Source organism: Nematolebias whitei, chromosome 3, assembly GCF_014905685.2.
Source record: "Nematolebias whitei isolate Nwh7 chromosome 3, NemWhi1, whole genome shotgun sequence".
Taxonomy (NCBI): Eukaryota; Metazoa; Chordata; class Actinopteri; order Cyprinodontiformes; family Rivulidae; genus Nematolebias; species Nematolebias whitei.
In genome coordinates this window covers 14262010-14282221 of record NC_056500.1, presented here as the reverse complement: position 1 = coordinate 14282221, position 20212 = coordinate 14262010, and the positions used below count along the sequence as shown (strand labels likewise).

The following is a 20212-nucleotide window of genomic DNA, read 5'->3' as shown; positions in this document are numbered from 1 at the left end:
AAAAAAAACGAAGTCCAGATGACATGATTCAACCTTTTTTGTTGTTATATACCTGGATGACTGAGAAAACAAACTTTGTATAAACAAAATAATTAAGATTAGAGCAATGGACCACTAATAAGACAAACGGCCTTCTCTTTGAATTGTTTTCTCCTTTTAAAACTTCTTTTTTTTTTTTTCATTCAACCTTTATTTAGACAGGTAAATCCCATTGAGCCTCGACGACTCATTTACAAGAGAGACCTGATTTCAACAAAGAATGATGACAACAGTGACAACAATAAACGTAATTTTTTTTATATTATTCCTCTTTCTCCTTCGTGCATTATTTGTTGTTTTGCATCTGCAGTTTCAGGCTGTTATTACTGTGAAGATAAATTATTTAATAAAAGCTTCCTTGCAGAAGTTTTGGTCCACTAATTTGAAAATATATAACTTAATTTTGTCATCTCTCTAATTCACAGTGGCAATTGGAATTTCACAGAATAATAGAAGATATGAGCAAAAAGATAGGAGCTGAAGTTTAGCTGTATTTATTAAATTCAAAACTTATATGGTCAAAACAAGCTAATCATATCAGCTGCATAGAAAGAGGAAAACTGTTTCAGTTTTTTTGTAAGCTAAAGATGAGTTGCAGCTTTTGGGAGAAAAGGGACAATGGAAGTCAAACAATTTAAAGCTCACCCCTCACATGAGGCTTGAGATACTAACGGCAGGGCCATCTGGACTATAACACACACACAAATGCACGCGCACACACACAGAGTAGTGTCTCTGTGTTCTCACCTTGAGTTAAAAACAAACATCACAGCATGAGAGAAAAGAAGACAGAGAACCAAATAATGTGGAAGAATGCTGAGTGTGAAGAAAACAAACTGATTTAGAGGTCACTGAAGAAAATCTTACAAAAAGTGGGGAACAAAAGAGTAAGTGTTGATGTCATCGAGTGAGTTTATTAAAATAAATTGAAGTTATTAATCCACTAATCAATGTTATGCCTCCAGATGCAGTTACAGCTAATACTTCGTAAACAAACATTTTATCCTCTACTGGCAAAAAGCAAAGTGGATAACAGTGTGTTTTTTTTACCTGCATGTGTTTGTGTGCCTGTCTGTTACCAAAACATAAGACGAAACACTAACCAAAATTTAAATAGAATTACAGAAAAAAATAATTGAATATACATCTACATGGGACCTTTTTATGTCAACCAAGCCAACTGACCTTAAACACAATTCAATTCAGTTTATTTATATAGCAACAAGTCACAACAGAAGTCATCACAGGGCACTGAACAGAAACATTCATATTTAAAAATAATAACATTATTTATCAGAGGAGCAGACTGCTTTGAGTTTAACTCTATTGCAGACTCTCATCTTGAGCAAGCATGAAGGAGACAGTGGAAAGGAAAAACTCCCACATGAGGAAGAAATCTTTAGCAGAACCAGGCTCAGGACAAGCTTCTGCTTCGACCGGTTGGATTTGGTAGGAACAGATACACAATGGCAGGTCAAGAATCACATGTTAGGATAGAAATAATTTCAAATGAAAACTATTCAGTTGTAACAATTCATTTACAAAAATGAGGTCAATTTGTCCTCCAGTAGTCTAAGCTTAAGACAGCATAACAAACCAACCTTAACTATAGGATTCATCAAAAAGGAAAATTTTAAGCCCAGTCTTAAAACTGGACAGTGTGTCAGACTTACAGACAAAAAAAAAAAAAAAGGAAGTTGGTTCCACAAGAGAGGAGCCTGATAACTGAAAGATCTTCCTCCCATTCTGCTTTTGGAAACTCTAGGAACCACGAGTAAGCCTGCGGTGTGACAGCGAAGTGCTCTGTTAGGAACATATAGAACAATAAGATCTCAAATATAAGATGGAGCTAGGTTGATGAGAGCTTTGTAGGTTAGAAGTAAGATTTTGAATTCAATTCTGGACTTGACAGGGAGCCAATGGAGATAAGCTAAAACTGGAGCAATATGATCTCTCCTACTAACTCTCGCACAGTGATGGATGGATATGAGCACCAGTGACCTTTGTGACTCAAAAAGGAAAAAGTGGGTAAAGATGAGGATGGATTTAAATTTACAATTACTGGCCTAAAATTTGATGTGGTAGTAGTTAAGATTCATATGCAACACATACTTTGAGTGGTAACAGATTTTGCAGGATCTTTATTTACAATCTGTCAATAACAATGCGGCGTCAACTGTTAGTCTGTTAACAAACGTACTTATGTACCACTTGGAAAATTTTAATGAAACTTTTCAGAATTATTTTGGGGGGATTTACCTTTACAACTATTGATATTTAACATCTGATATCACCCCAACTCAAGATGGTTGCTACAGTCAACTGCACTTGGAAATCACAAAATTGGCTATAATATAATCAGTTTTACAGACACTGAGCTAAAACTTGGTGTGGTAGTAGTTGAGATTGATTCAATACTGATATTGCATAAGAACTACTTATTGCACAACATATTTTCTTGGTTGTTTAACATTTATGCTAAGAGTCAACCCTGTTTGTCAGCAAAACATTTAATGAACCACTAGACAAATTTCACTGAAGCTCTTGTAAAGTTATCATTGTATGTGCATCTGCAATTAATTAACATTTAGACTGTAATGCAAGTCAAGTTGGCCACCACAGCTTAAAAATCTTAGTCATCACAAAAATGTCTATACCCTAATGAATTTTACAGATAAAGAGTTAAAATTCAGTGTCACTGTAGCTGACAGTCAATCACAACAGAAACTGCAAACAGATTGTACAAAATGTCACAATATTGCATGAGATTGTGACCAGTGTGTTTAAAGGTATGATCAAAACAAATATAATGCTATAGTTTCTCAACATACAGTCTTCGCTTATACATCTAGGTTTTACAGCTGTAAATATTATATTTCAGTCCTCGGAAGAAGAAAAAAGAAGATTTTCAAAAAGTTGCAACAAGTTCAGATGCAAGTCTTCAGAAAGTTTTCCTTTCTGTGAGTAGATATCTGTCCTGAGACCAGCTGTACAGTCTGTTCTGTGTTTGGCAAGAACCAGATGGAGAATCTGCAGATGTGTGGCAACACTCAAACACACACAATCACACTCACACCCAAAATGTATACATGTGAAAAAATCTGCAGGCATTTTGGATCTTATTGCTCACACAAAATGATTATAAAAACAGTAACACATTGGAACTATAAAGGGCATCAAAAGCCACCACTGATTAGATAACTTTTGGTAAAAAATATAAAATATGAGATAGAAGAAGAAAATAAATGAAAGAAGCAATGAACAATTGATACAAAAAGAGAGAGGATGTTAATGAGCCTAGCAGGCATGTACAACTTGTTAACATTAGTAGGTCAGCCAGCACAGAAATAACTCCACTGTGTGTATGTATGTGGTAACCTCTTACACTACCAACCAATCACAGTGGATCCTCCATTCTGCACGTTGACCAATTAGAAAGGACTCCATGAATCAACATTTGAAACACAGTCATGTGATCATCTTTAACCAGCTGTGTATTCTGGTTCCACATGAGAGAATTCTCCTCCATTTACATCGATCATCCTCTCACACAGTCAGGACAACTGATGCTGCAACTGCCCAGGAAACAATCATCAACTGAGCAGATGATTGCTGTTAATGGACTGTGATTAATTGAATATGTCATAATAACTAATTCAGAAAGACGTGCCTGATCTAACTGAACTATAAATGTGGAGTCGCTGCATTGAATCAGTTTCAGAGCCGATCATTTCTATGTGTCATACATAGAGTGCCACTATGTGGTTACAAACCAGGACAACATGTAAATTCCTATAAATATTTAAAGATATGCAAACAAAAATAATCAGAAACGTCAAATATTCATATATGCATGTACATTTTAAAAAGTGTTTAAAAAGAACTTAAAAATATGAAAATGTGACCTATAAAATAAAGGTTTTTATAGACGTTTTTGTTCAAGTCTAAAATAAAGTCTAAAGCAAGCAGGCCTGAAACATTTCTGCATCATCCATACATTTAAAGTTTAAAAACTGTAATGAAGTAGATTATCCATTAGGATCAATCAGAGGACTTTTAGGCCAAAACAAAAAAAAAAGCATTCGGTCTTTGTCTTTTACAGTCTTGACCTGACTGTAAACAAAACTTGACCTAATGCAAATCAAGTTAGTTTCAAATATTAATCCAACAAAGTTAAGTCAGGTCCTATGAATGGTTTCTTTTTTTTTTTTTTTTTTTTTTTTTTTGGGTTGGGGGGGGGGGGGGGGGGGGGGGGGGGGGCATTTTGTCCTTCATCCAAAGGACTTCATCAGTTCGAAAAGCCACAACAAACTCAGTCCCATGTGGCTTATGCACATAATTGGCCAACCAGTTTGATGGTGATACAATGGTTTCTGGAGCCTGCCCTCTCCTCAGTTGACTCCTCTAAGGCAGCCATAGGCAAAGTAGTTCAAAACATTATTATTGATTATTGAGCATGAACTTTGATGTTTTGAACCACTTTGGCTATGGCTGGCTCAGAGGAGTCGACGGAGGAGAGGGTGGGTCCCAGAAACCATCTTCTCACCATCAAACTGGTTGGCTCACTATGTGAGTAAGCCACATGGGACTGAGTTTGTTGTGGCTCCTCGGACTGATGAAGTCCTTTGGATGAAGGATGAAACGTTTCAACAATAACAACAACAACGAGAAAAGAAACCACCCAGAGGACCTGACTTAACTCTGTTGGATTTTTTGCCTGGATTATTGAGCATGAACTTTGATGTTTCAAATATTAAGTTTCTTCAGATTTTAAGGGTCCTTATATGTAGAAATATGCTAAAATTGAGATGAAAGTCAATTGTTTTCTTCAGCGTAAGAGTGTGTGGGGAATATTTGTTTAGTGATCTGTTCAGTTTTTAAGAAGGCTTGAGATTTTGATAAGGTGCTGACTGACGGCTTTAAAATGTGATGGAGAGCTTTCAAAAATAAAACCAGAAACTGGTCTCTCTTGGAAGAATGTTTCAGTTTTATGTGGTAACAACACCACAGCTATAGTTGAAACAGATAGACCAAACAAAAACACAAAGAGAAAGAGATTATTAATAGATTTACACACTGTAAACAGTTTGACATGTCCTGTGAGTAGACTGTCACCTGGTAATATTTATAGTTTGTTAGATTGTCAAATAGTAAGCCTGAAACCATAGATCCCACCCACCCCACTCCGTTACAAAAAGTGATATCCTCAAAGGTAAAAGTAATTGGTAATTAGCAAGTTCAGAGGTGTTTTGCTCCTCTGCAGGTAGGGATTTTAAACTGCAGCAAAAATAAAGACCCTGAAGGCATCACCGAGCGTTGCAAGAATTGCTTGAAGATCAGAAAAAGCTCAGGAGCACTGACTGTGCTGGACATAAAGTCACCTGACCTCAGCCACATTAAACATTTAGAGGAGAACTCTTTGGAATGCTGACACAAAATCATGCAAGAGGAGATGAGCGCTGAGCTTTTACACAGTAACGCATGCAGTCCAGAAAAATGTATCAACTTATCTTAATTTGTTAGGATGGCATTAGTTTTATGATTAAAAATAATAATTAAAAACAAAGCTAAATATATGTATCTGATCGAGAGGGTAATAATAAATACTGTAAATATAGGCATATACGACATTTATTTAATACATGCATAAACATTCAGTGCATTGTTGTAATAAAAACCCTTAGCTACTACAAATCTTAATGTTGCTTATTTTGATGAGATGCAATAAAATAAGCAGATTAGAGCTTATGTTCCATATTTACTTTTGTATTTTAAATTTCAGTATTGAGAACAAATCTATTTAAACTCCATGTACACCACGTCATAATGTCGACTACAATCTGTCCATATATACAACTTAACAGCTTATGAAAAAGTTGTGAAAAAGAAACTGAATTGGAAGATACCTTGATTTTTTTTCTCCGTATAAGTTCGTTTCTCTGCAAGTGTGTGTAAATGTCAGAGCGTAGCTTCACAGAGATTATTCATTCACTTAATGGGATTTGCTGCTTAGAGTGTAACCAAGCATGACTGTAACATAATATTAGCTTCAAAGCCAAGACTGAAAACTAAAAATGCTGCACGGTAACAAGAGAATGTCATAAAAGTATATTTTTTCTCTGTGTCTGGTGTGATTCTGTAACATTTTATGTAACTTTCATGCAACAAAACAAAATATCTTAACTTTAGTTCCTGTTTTTTTTTTTTTTTTTTTTTTTGCATGAACGTAATGCTGATGATGACACCGGGAGATGATGCGAAGGAAAAATGTGTTCTGACTTAACTCGTTGTACATGTATCAATAAAAGTACTGCAGTAACTGAATTAAAAAAAAACAGTTTCTGCTCTTTGTGATTTTATTCACAATTTTGATTGTTTTCTTGCTTGTTTTCTTTATTACATATAATTATGGATTACGACCAGATGTCTTTCTGTATTATTTAGTAAATACATCCCAAAGTGGATTGTTTTCTAGATTAACATCGGATGCAAATTAAAATGTTAACCTGCACAAACTGGAACAAAAAGTAGTGAGACAACATGCACCCAACTGTAGCATTCATCAGCCTTTTTAAAGACAGCCGAGACTTTTGGATTTCAGCCATTCTCTGTGAAACAGCGTCTCTGTCATAGTTCTGTTAAAAAAAAGTTAAAAAAATTTGGTTTTGCTTTGGGGGTTTTGTCTCACTTTGTTTTTATCACTAAAACTCCATTTTAACTTTAATAAAAAAGTGATAAAAGTCTTTATATCATTGTATGATCCCAACCTTAATAATTAAAGTATGATTAATTAAATATCTCATAAAAGGGTCTTGACAATCAGACGAGCACACTTCATGTAAACACACACCACATTTCCATTCAAACAGTGCAATGTGTTCAAAAATTAGAAAACTGAAACAAATAAAAAGCAAAACAAATTAATAAATAGAAATGTCAGTCTTAAAACTAACAACCTACAAGCTGTGGAGCATCTTTAAAAAAAAAAGGCGAGCTAAATGAGATCATTGGAAGCTAAATTTAAGAAGTGAGAGATGACTCAAGAGTTTTACAAAAACAATGGAGATTAATAGTGACTCTACACCATAACTAGAATACTAAATATGACTAAAATCTGAGTGAAGAACTAAAGTGTGATAAAATAAGTGAAAACATATTACATGGATTGATGATGCAGAGTCACTGTGGTCCATGTTCACGCAGCTCTCGTACATGTTGACTCAGTAGGTGTCAGCTACTACTGGCTGGGAAATCCAAGGCTTAATTCCATTATTATTTCTTTCCTTACAGATCCAGGAATACTCTTTTTTTTGGCAAGTTCAAGGAGAGAGGTGACCTGTGTACTGCATGTTAGTCCTTCTCCAGGAGAAAATATTTGCTTTCTGTTGTCCCCCAGCTAGTAGGGATGTTCTCTTCATCTCCTCTTCTGCTCTCATGACTTACTCATTGATGAATTTAACAACCTTGTCCCGTTCTTAAACTTCCATCATAACGCCGGCTTGACAGCAACACAAATAAATGAACTGATAGAATGATGCAGCCTGTAGTTTCCAGGCAAAATTAAATAAAAGGAGGGACAAACTCCAACGAAAGCTGGGCGTGCAATGAACTTGTGTGCTCACCAAGTAAAAGATCAGCGTTCTCATTTTCGTTTAGTCGGTATGCATGTGTTTCTCTGTCTATTTTTTGCTTTCCTCTTCTTTGTCCATTCTAAAATAGGATGTAAAGTCTATTAGCAGCCTAAAGTAAGCCTCTTAGGAGGAACCCCTGCTCTCTTGGTCCAGAGCAGGACAGTAACACCCAGTAAGACCAAACAATTACACACTGATAAAACCACTCTGAATTAAAGACTGGCTAAATCTGAGAGGAAAAGAGGATTGAGCAAGATGGGAAGACTGTTGATAAGTTAAATACTTTATGAGAACATTTATCTGAAGCAAACTAAATGAGAACATACTGCTAATTCAGCAAAAAGATGTGTTGTTGTGCAACATGTTGTCCATTTTGAGAAACAGATTTGTAATATAATAATTTACTTTTCACCATTACAAATGAAAAACAGCCTTTTCAGTTCCTTTATCTATGAACTGCAAAGCACTAAGCCTGCTTTATTTTAATGTCTAAATTGTACACATATTTGTAACCGTAAATTTTGACAATATTTGAAGCTAAACGTTTGTTCACCTTTTGACTGATTTGTGCTCGTTTGTTAAACTTCCTACTACTAAAGTTGTATGTGGTGTAAATACATTTAAAACTTTAAAAGAAATGTTATGTAATGGGTTTTGCTGTGAACATGGAAATTATTTAAAGGTGATAAAAGAAGATGGACAGAAGTAGCCCCCCAGGCAGTAATCCTGTCCTCAGTGTCCACCTTCTTGTTTTAATCCATTTTCTTCGTCAGGTAATCCAGATTAAGTGCATGAACATGAGATGGGATCCCCATTGTCTGTTTCAGGATATGTCAAGACACTGCTTTCTTTAAACTGGTCAGGTCAAAGTAACATCTGCTACGAAAGGTAATGCAGATTTTCACTTGAAGCAATAAAATTTGTGCAAACCTGTCGAGTTGGTAATATATTAATATCAAGATAACGCATGTAATTAAAGTATTGCAAATTTTAAATATAAATAAACCCCAAATACATTGTGTTCATTAACCAGAATTTTTTTTTTTAAAAGGTTTAATAATTGCTGCTGATATGATTTCATCTTGTTAAATTGTACATAAACCTACATGTTAAATATTTATGAATAACTTAAAATAATAGGGTATTCTTGTCAATGATGAGTTTTGTGGTTTGTGAACTATGAAACACATGCAGTGAATGAGAAACTGGTGTGAGAGTTCAGGGTTTGTACAAATTTAAAAGTCAGTTTAACCCAAAAAAGTCAAAGAGAAAATCAAAATAAAACAAAAAATAAGATGGAGGCAATAAAATAAATCTAGTAACTGATGTCAAGTTACAACTATTAGCTGTATTGGCAAAAAAACTGCGTAGACTACTGGAAGACAAATTGATCTAATTTACTTAAATGAATTGTTAAATTTGAATAGTTTTCATTTGATATTATTCCTATCATAACGTGATTCTTGACCTGCCATTGTGTACGTGTTCCTCCTTCCTGTTGCTTCCAAACCCAGCCGGTCGAAGCAGATGGACGCTTGTCCTGAGCCTGGTTCTGCTAAAGGTTTCTTCCTCATGAGGGAGTTTTTCCTTTCCACTGTCGCCTTCATGCTCAAGATGAGAGTTCTGCGATGGAGTTAAACTCAAAGCAGTCTGCTCACTCAGTTTGAAGAAAAAAAAATACGGTTTCAGTATCCTTCATATACTGTAAAGTGCTCAATAAATTGTTGAAAAGTGTGTAAAGTACCTCGCTTTACATCTTTATGGTGTCAAAAATGAGCAATATCCTTATGACAACTTGATTAACTAGAACAAAACAAAACATGTCAAACCTGCAACAGCTCAACTCTTCCATCCACGTACACTCCGCCCATCTTTCGAATGACTGTACGGAATATAATCTCGCTGTATTTCTGTACAATGATAATAAAGCTTATTCTGATTCTAAAGATGCCTCACTAAAGCATAAGTCAGCCATGACCAGCCACAAGTAGAATGAACAAGATGGCCCTAATATTAAATTGTTGTTCAGTTATAAGTTCTTAATCTTCCTTCAATGAGTAAACCTTAAGTAAATATCTTGTTTAATTCTGTTTCCAAGTGTCTTGGATTAGGAGGTGGGATCCTCTGAACAGCAGTCTAAGACCAAAATCCACGTGCTGCTTCAAGACAAAAATTCAACATTTCTATTTGGATGGATCTGTAGAAATGACAGTTATGATTTGGTTCTAACCTGTTTATGTGGCTCACCTTAGTAGTGAGGATACAGATGCAGTCCATCCTCACCAGTCCTCCGGCCAAACTTTCAATAAATCCTTTTCCAGGTCCATGTTCCCCATTCTGCCCCTCAGCCACTTGTTACTATTCATAGCATCCTTTTGCCGCCAAGTTTTTGTGTCATCCTTTTCTTTTCTCTGTCAGTTTCTCTCCCCTCTTTCTCTCAGGTCATCTCCACCTGTCCCTTCATCAACGCCATTAGAATGGACTACTGAGACAAAAACAAGGCCGACCCACAAAACATGGCAGCTGTCCTAACGCAAGTCCACCCGCTCTCTTGTTTCCCAGCTGCTGTCTTCATTTGAAGGCAGCTGGTTTCCACATTTTGACCTCGCAGAGTGGCTCAGAAATATTTATATATTTACATATAAATATATCTACGTACGCACGCAAACCACACTCGCATCAGAACAGGCTGCGTCTAGAGACTGATGCAGGAACACACACATGGATGAGCAGGTAAACACTCAGAGACAGACATGTGCGCACTGACATAAGCACGCACAAAAATTCATATGCTACACGCAAACCACTCTCCACAGCTTTATCAGGTCAGGTTTCTGGCAGAGTGAGGTTAGAATGAGTGAACAGTGACAGCTGTATGGCAATGGATGCTCTACTTTCAACTCTGTGGATATTTGTGAGTTTAGAGCGTCATATGAAGCTTAAAGCTTCACACAGTGATGGATTTCTTATTTTACTTAATCTCTAAACACAAAGCATTACTGCAGCTGATAGCAATTTTAACATATTACAACATAATTTAATCCATAGGCAAAGAGGACAAAGAGATGCTGTTATCTGCTTTTAATTATCTAAATGATTGTCCTTGTTAATTAACAATTGTTTTGTTCTGTTTGGTGATGTCATAGCAGCCGAGTCCCTAGATTAGCCCACATGCTAACCTGTTAAAATATACTGTAATATTGCAAGAGGTCTTAAAACAATGTTTGAACCAGTTAAAACAATTACCAGTTACTTAATGTAATGCAAAACTGAAAATATTCAGATTACCAGCAGCAGCCCAACACAAGCAGGGTGCAACTTGATGGAGAACCAGTTCCAGTTTCTTATACAATAGTCCCTTGTTTATCGTGGGGGTTTCCGTACCCTCACCCCCACCCCCGTGATAAGTGAAAAAACGTATGTATGTATGTATGTATGTATGTCAGAGTCAGAGTCAGAGTTTCTTTATTGTCATTCGCACCTCATGGGGTACATGTGGTGGAGCGAAATTATGTACACGGGGTCCCAGTTACATCCAACAATAAAATGTATAAGAAAAACAGTAATAACATCTAAGATATGAACTAAGAAAAACATCAACTAAATATACACTAAGCACTCATAACATAAAAACATTGAACATCAGCACAAACTTGAACATGAGTCTGTGAGCAGATGTGCACGCATGAACACATCAACATTGAAACAGATCAGCAGCAACATGAAACAGATCAGCAGCAACATGATATGGTTTTTCACAATGATTATTCTAGTTAGAGATTCATGAGTCTAACAGCCTCAGGATAGAAGCTGTTCCTCAGTCTAGTGGTTCTACACTTAATGCTCCTTAACCTCCTTCCTGAGGGGAGTGGGGCAAAAAGTGTGTGTGCTGGGTGGGTGGGGTCCTTCATGTATGTATGTATGTATGTATTTATGTATGTATGTATTAATATATATATATATGAAGGCATTTTAAACCTTTCTCACACTTTGTGAATATTCTAAACAATGTTTCTAAAGGTGCTAAAAGAGCACAGCTTGTCATGATATAAGCCCTCTGCCTCGGCTGCTCTCTGCCACCTGCCAGTGCTCTCTCCGCTGCAGAGGGAGATCCTGACATGCTGCAGGAGGGAACTTCTCCTGCAGCTGTGGACTGCACACAGGTGCAGCTGGCGCTAAATAATTTAAAATAATTTATTTTAAATTAAAAAAATCCATGCCGATCGTGTGGCTCATCCATCAATCAGCCAATTAATTGTGTGTCATGTCCAATCTTACTTTGAAAAACCGTGAAAGAGTGAGTCTGCAAAAGTCAAACCGCAAAGTAGCGAGGGACTACTGTACAGTACTGCACTGACAATGACAAACAAAAACACAAACCTGATCGCATGCACAATCTCCCGGGACATGTCCAATCATCAACAAATCAAAACATAATGTATATAATATAATCCAGTGGTCAATAAGGCCAAAGTTCAGAAAAGCATCCAATCCCAATTCAAGCAAGTTCCACTCAGCCAACTGCTTCTTTTAATCCTCAAAATTCATTGTGCAGACTCTACTATGTTACTAAACTGAAGTGATTCCCCTTGTAATATTACATAATGTAATCTAATGTTACAACAGCCAGCCTGCATACATGACCTGTGTGACTGTAGTTCAGCTTGCTGCAGGCTTTTGATGTGATTGGTGTGATATAAAAGGAAACACAATAACAAACAAAGGTCCTAAATCTGCACAATATTCACATTTAAGAAATGGCACAGGAGGATAAAATTGGTGAAACGTTAAGAATGAATTTCACAAATCTATGTTGTGTAACAAAAGGTGGTCTGGTTTTCCACTTGAAAGGTAAACTGTCCCAATTCCTCACTATCCACTGACGACAACGTTTTCAAACCAAAACACCAAAAAGGGAGCATGCAGCTGAAACAATACAATCCCTCACTTAATGGAAAAAAGAAACTTGTAGCTACAATAAAATGTTGCTACTAAGCTCTGACCTCTGATGGATAAGAGGATAAAACATAAATTTAAGCCTTCCTTTGACTTTATTGTTTTACTAACATCACAGACTAATCTGTGTGGGTTTTTTTTTTATTATTATTTTTACAAACACAGTGATTCTATCCATCTTGTAAACAATGTATTTCAATGTTTTAGCACGATGGGTTGTCTGGACAAACATATAGCACAACACTTGTTTTTTTTTTGTACTAGTTTTAGAACCTAAATAAAACCAACAAGATTTAATTTCTGTAAGCCTTAACACAAAAACAAAAAGAGTCGCCTTACTTTGTTAGGGCTCAGTGGGCTTGTAGCTGGTCTGGAATGGGAGGAACCAGGGCTGGGGTTAGCTGAAGTGATCCTTACTAGTCCGGGGCTGGTTGGACTGGAAACAAAGATCAGGGAAAGAAGGTCTCTGCATGTGAACTCTGAAAAATGTTAATTATTATTCTGCCTCTTCTATGAAAACTGCCACGTGTTAATTTTCATGCACAAATTACCCATAAGCTAAAATTCTACATTTATAGAACTTCTATAATATATTCTTAAACAATATAAATTTAACAAAGTTCATGCTCAATAATCCAGGTAAAAATCCAACAAAATTAATATGGACGTTTTTTTTTTTGTTGTTGTTGTTGTTGTTTTTTGTTGAAACATTTTGGCCTTCATCCAAAGGACTTCGTCAGCCAGAGAAGCCACAATAAAATCAGTCCCACAAGCAAAACACGTTTTGTACCACTTTGGCTATGGCTGCCTCAGAGGAGTCGACGGGGGAGAGAGCGGGCTCCAGAAACCATCAGCAAACTGGTTGGCCCACTAAGTGAGTGTGCTGCTTGTGGGACTGAGTTTGTTGTGGCTCCTCGAGCTGACAAAGTCCTTTGGATGAAGGACAAAACATTTCAGAAAAAAAAAGAAACCATCCAGGTGACCTGATTTAACTAGTTGGAATATAAATGTATATGTTGAACAATAACTGAGATGCGTTACACTCTAGGTTTGATCAAATTGAACCATAACTCAGATTTAATGTATAAAAACAACTAAGACACTGTTTCTTTAATTTAACATACTTTTAAAACTGCTTCTTAAACACTTTTGTTGAATAATGAAAATACTATAAACATGTTTAAAAACAAAATCCAATAAAGTTTTGAGCATACCTCAAAAGAGGCCTTTTGTTCAGCTTTGCCGAAGGACTCGTGGGGCTCTGGATCTCAAAGGAGAATTTCTCATTACCGGGGCTCGTTGGACTCCTGCTGGCACTGACCATTCCCAGTTCTGAGTCTTTGCTGGTTAAAATGGGTGTCGAAACTGTGGCGACTCCTGAGACTGGACTGAGAGCAGGACTGGTGCTAGGAGTGGTGATGGTAGGAGTGGTTTTGTCTGGAGTGGTTGGAGACACAAGACCTTGGATGGTGCAGGAGACAAGAGCAGAGACCGTCACCAGACTGAGGTCTTGAGGGGCAGGAAGTTTTTGTGGAGTTGCTGAACTTCCTGATTTGATGGAGGAAGCATGTGGCTGTGTTCCATTTATTGACACTCCTTTAGATGTTTTGGGGGTGTCAGATGGGGTTTCTACGTTGCTCACAGTGACACTGGAAGAGGTGGAAACAGATGGTGAGGAAGGTTTGGACAATTCCGTCTCTGCTGATTTGGTAACTCCAGTTTGGACAGGAGGAAGAGGAGCACGGTATTTGACTTTAGCTGGCTGTGATGGAGGGGGAGATGGTGTTTTTGGAGGTACTGTAGTTGGAACAGGTGGTGCAGGAGATTTGAAAGACCTAGGTTTGGAGGGCAGAGATGGTTTAGATGGCTCCACAGAGGCCTGTGGGCTTAAAGGGCTAGAGGAGGTTTGTGGCTGGGCTGAGGGTTCTACTGACGGGTTGGAGAAAGATGAGAGGTTCCCGGGACTTTCTTTTTGGTCCACGGAAGTCTTGCTGTTTTCTACGAGGGTCATCTCATAGTACTCCTGGATATCTATGGAAAAATTAGAGATATGATGAATGACTGAAGTCTGTGGTTTAGTTAAGGCAGTATTTCACTCGGCTGGCTGCTGACTGTTGGCAGACATTTGCAAGGGAGTCGTTTTGCAACATTTGAAGGGGTTCTCTTCTCAGTGGGTTTCTTGCTTGAACAACAAAGAATTTGCACAACAAAATAATTCTCTTTAATAGTCACAGAATCGTCACAGATGTCTCGAATAAACAAACCAACAATAAACTCCAACTAATCGTTTTGATACCTGCATGGGAGCTTTCCCCTGACGGAAAACATGTTCAGGTTTAAAACCACGATCTGAAATAAATATTACAGAACTGGTCCAAATCCGACAATCTTCATTTGAAAAGTGTACTCCAGCAAATTACACTAAAATAAGCATTCTTTTTCAAAAATGAACACGATCGCACGACTTGCTGTTTGCTTGGTCACACACCTTCAGAATTCAGTGGGACTGCAATAGAAATTGTATCTTTTCTGTCCAGTTTGAGGCAAATCAGTCTCCAGATGTTACCTTCAATGGGTGATACATTACAGAAATGAAAAAGTGAAACTTACAAACAAGCCACAAAGTTAAGCACAGACTACTGTTGATCTCAGGATGTCAGCAGATCTCGAGGCCAGCCCACATCTGCTGATCACTTGCACTCAATTAGTAAATCTCACACGAGTGCTGTGGTTAAGCTGATTTAACTTTGCTGCTCTTTTTGGAAGCCACTTGGCTATTATGTCATGCTGTGTCAGATGTGGTGATCTTATAGCACCTGCAACTGGGATCTGTTTTGTTTCTTTACTTCAGTTTGCTTGATTTTGTTTCTGTTCTGAAGGTGGTCACTGTTAGTATTAATCCTTCCATGTCAAACCTTCCTCATATTCTCAGTGAAGAGCAGACAGTAACAAAACACAGAAACAAACAGCACCATGTGAAGATTACTGTAATATTTGGAGCTGAAGACATACGACTGAACTACAATTAAGGTCAATGTTATACTTGTTGTTTATACTGGAAAAAAAATCATTACTTAAAGTTATCGATAAATAAATGTGACTGAGACTTTTCTGTACTGATGATTTGTTCTTTATTGTTTTACATCAGAGGAAGCAGGTGCCTCTTATAATATAATAGCCTGACGGAGCCACTTAAAATACAAATTGGTATAAATATGTTTTGTAAAAACTTACAATTTTGGTCAAAAATAATGCCACATTACACCATTCTAATAAAAAGCTACTCAAAAGTTTATGTTTTTTTGTAACTACTCCTGTCATTCAAACAAAACTTATACATTAAGGACCTCTACTGTTAGCAGAAGGTTATTGCAAGTGTAGAAAACACGAGCTTCTAAAAAAACATTCAAGATTTCACATTTTCTAAAGGAATGATAAATTCCTCACCTTATTAAAAGTTACACGGACTGAATATATTTAAGATGAGAGCGATGGCAGGAGGTTTTACTTCCTTCTTTGTGCACACAGAGCTGACAGGCAGTTAAGCAATAAATCAGACATCATCTGTCAGTATCTGCAAAACAAACTCAGGCTGCCAAGTCAGACAAAATTATACGGTCAAGAGTAAGATAAGAAAGAGGAAGGAGAGAGTAATGCTCCTGAGTTGTAGCTGAAAGTCTACAATGACAGCGAGGAGAGCAGAGTGGACAACCTGTCTAAATTAAGGTTGAATGAATAAACAATGTATAAGCATAGGCAAACTTTCCACATGATATTATTATTAAATTAAATAGATAATATTAAACTGCACATAAAAACAAACACAGTTGAATTATACAACTTAACACCCAGAGACAACTCATTTAAAGGTCAGAAGAAGCAGTGGTTCATGTTATGTGAACAACAGACACGGTCATTCTGTCACTTTGAGCAACTTGTTTTCCTAAATGTGCAGCCTGAGTCACACCCAGATGCTCTGATGTCACTTTTTCATTTCTTGAATATCAGTCATGTGGATTCACAACTTCAAGTTAAAATTAAATATTATTGACATTTAAAAATCAATCTATGATTGAGTCAACAATTTCCTGCGGGATCAATAAAGTTCTATCTTATCTTATTTTTCTTGTGATCTAGTCTTTTGTCTTCAGCTCTATTATGAGATATATTTCTAGCTTTAACCATTTGCACGCGGTTGCAAACACACAACTGACCCTGGATTTATTGCATCAAACATGCTAAATGCAAGAAACGAGCCTCGGGGCAAAGAGACTTTTTGACACCAAAAGCAACATAAATATATCCCATGTACCCATGCAGGATCATATAGAGACTGTGCATCTACTTGTTTTTAGATTCAGCAGAATAAGTCGTTTCATTACCGGTAGTCATTACAATTTAAACACTCAGCTCACAGTAGTCATGATCAGCCGCTTAACTGAAGAATACGTCTTGATCTTTTTTTTCTCCACAAGCAGAAAAACACGTTAAAACACCTTAAAGAAGCTGCTCACATCAAATGTTCTTACCGAGAAGAGCACTGAAGAGTTTGCTTTGGAAGACATTAATGACTCTGTCCAGAGACTGCTGCAGCTGGCGGTCCTGCTCCTCCTCTGGACCCTGGTTCACTCGTCTCTGGTCCAGTTTGACTCGATACTGCTGGAGCAGCTCCAGGGCTCTCTGAGCATCTTTAAGCAACATATAAAAGATGTCAATCAAATGCACTTTAAACATGCATAAACACATATAAGTAAAGGCATGAGATTATATGTATTGCTAGTGCCTTTACAGCCTTTAAAATGCTTTAACGCAGCCTTTATATATAGAAAATGTGATCATGTTTTTACTTGTCTTAGCAAAATATCTCATGAACCACTGGATAGATTTTAATAAAACTCTCAATCTATAATCACTGAAATGTGTCTTCAACTAATTAGCTTTAGAAGTCAATCTGATTCAAGATGGCTGCCAAAGCAAAACAAACTTGGCAAGTACAAAAATGACTTTAACTCCATCAATTTTACAGATATTCAGCTAAAATTTGGTGGGGCAGTGGCTGAAGCAGATAAACTCCCAGTGCAAAACTATCACACAAGATCTGTTCCTAAACCTTTGTCATGACCTACTGGCTGTCTGTTAGCAAAATATCACATGAACCACTAGATAGATTTTAATTAAACCCTAGGAAAGTAATCATCGGATATATGTGTAAAACTGATTAACTTTTGGAGACATATTATGATGGCTGCTACAACCAACTGACCTTAGGAAACACAAAATGGATATAATTCAATCAATTTTACAGGTATTGAGCTACAATTTGGTGTGGCAGTACCCAAGGATCTTACTCAACATATTCTCTGAGAGCTAGCACGTCTGAGATTGCACAAAAAGTTATTTACAATATTTAACCATATTCATTAACTCTGTCCCTTTTCATTAGATGATCCTAATCTAAATCTCAGGCATGAAGGGTGGTGGGTGACATGCATTCCTTTAAGGAGTTCTAGACAATTAATTAGAGCAAGGATACCTGTGTTTTCATACTTTAAACAGTGCTCATGGTTTACTAAAGACAAATAGACTGGCTCCATCTAATGAAAATGGGAGCACTGTGCTATTATTCCTAAAACTGTTGTATTTTTTTTTTTTTTTTTTTTACTTTTACAACAATAACAAACAAATTGTTGATTGCTTATGTTGTTGTACAAACCTGATCCCAGAGTTGGCTTTGACACGAAATGCCAATTTTTATGTCAATTAAAACTAAAATATCAACGTAAACACTAACCATCAGAAAAATATATATAGCCTCAGAAACTTCTGAGTCTTTGTTTATGTTTTATATCTGATGTTTTAAACATAAAAGAAACTGTTTTATGAGGCCAAAATCCTACATCCCTGTTTCCGTGAACAGCTGATCAAACCGGAAGTCCAACTTTAAACGCATCAGCTCTCAACTTGGCGCACGCTTCGTTTAGTACATGAACGCAACAGTTGTGTTTAATTACCGTATCTAAAATCAGACCTCCCATAGATAACATTATGGATGGCTGCTGCCATCTTTGTGCCTATTTCAAACCATAATTAAACGCGTTGGTAATATTTGATTCAAACATGTATTTAAACAATTCAACGAGAATGCAGGTGTCGGGAAAAGGAGCGCGAGCTGCATGTAGCGACAGCCACGCGCGCGTTTCAAGTTGCCGAAACCGATTTATTTGATGCTGTTTCTTTAACAAAACAAGCGCTTGTGTTGTTCCTTTTACAACAACTCAAAACAAAAGTAATATTTTTTTAAAAACTTACCTTTCTGTCGCACGGGCATGGTGGCACGACTCCTCTCAGAGCTGGTGTTGTGTGTAATTACAGATGTGTGTGTGTGTGTGTCCCTCCAAACTGGGACACTGAACTGCCACCACACCAGCAAACAATTTCCCGTCAAAATGAACTCAAAGAATAACCGAAGCAGAAGCTGTTAATGGTCATAAAACTTATCTGAACTTAGAACCCGGAGCTGGACTGGGAACGCCTGACATTTTTTTTTTTTTTACTCCTCTTCTCTTTCACGTTAAGTCTGCCCCTGTCTGTCTGGTCTAACTAGTTCCCCATTTCTTCATTCAGGTGTCTATGGCAAGCCCTTTTAACATAAAATCGAGTAGTCTGACTATCTGTAGTTACATTCTAGATATCTTAAATTGAGTTTTGACTAGGCACAATTACATTTTGACTAGTCAGAATGCTAATTTAAGATATCTTGAATTACATTCTGACTAGTCAGAATAACAATTCAAGATATCTTGAATTACATTTTGACTAGTCAAAATGTAATTCAAGATATCTTGAATGACGTCACTTTATTTGTCATTTGAAGGGTCAAACATCCGTAATTACAATTCAAGATATCTCGAATGTAATTATGACTAGTCAGAATGACACTTTTAGATATCTTGAATTAAGAAATGACGCGTAGGACCCGCGGCTGCTACTTAGCTGTTCAAACAGCTGCCTGCAGAATTTTGAGTGGCTGCAATGGCGCTAGCTGTTCTGGACAACATTGTTAGAAAATGCCACAACTTCCTGTGGCTCTAGTGTTAGCGTTAGACAGTGAGGAAAATGGCTCAGTCTCTGCGCTGTTGCTTTTGTTCAGTTCCTGGTTGTTCTTGTGGGGCAATAAAACCACCGTATCTGTCCTACCATGCTTTACTGCACTCACACAGCTGCTTGAGTCACCATAATTAGTCAGTGTCTTACCTGAGAGAAGACTGGCTGGCTTTTGGATTTTTGTATTTGAATGTGAGGCCCATGTTTGTTTGTTTTGCAATTCTTCAGTATTATTCATATTTATTTTTGTTAATTTCATATTTATATTCCAGGTTGAAGGTGACAGTTGAGTCTCGTGTAGGTTCTGTTCCACAGTGTTTACTTGTAAACAAACCCAAGTGTCTTTTCTGTGTATAAATGATGTCCTTGGGTGAAAGTCCTAAGGTGGTGTTGCAGTAAGTTTATAAAATAAAAATAACATCCATACCCAAGCTTGTCACATGTATGTAAATTGTTCTAGTGTTACGTAGTTACCGGTAGTT

General features: G+C 37.0%; 1 protein-coding gene across 1 annotated transcript in view; it reads right to left on the bottom strand.

The window, feature by feature from the left end:
- LOC119430652 (discs large homolog 1-like protein) overlaps positions 1-20212 on the bottom strand; it is a 381852-nt gene that overhangs the window by 95758 nt on the left and 265882 nt on the right. The window lies entirely within an intron of this gene.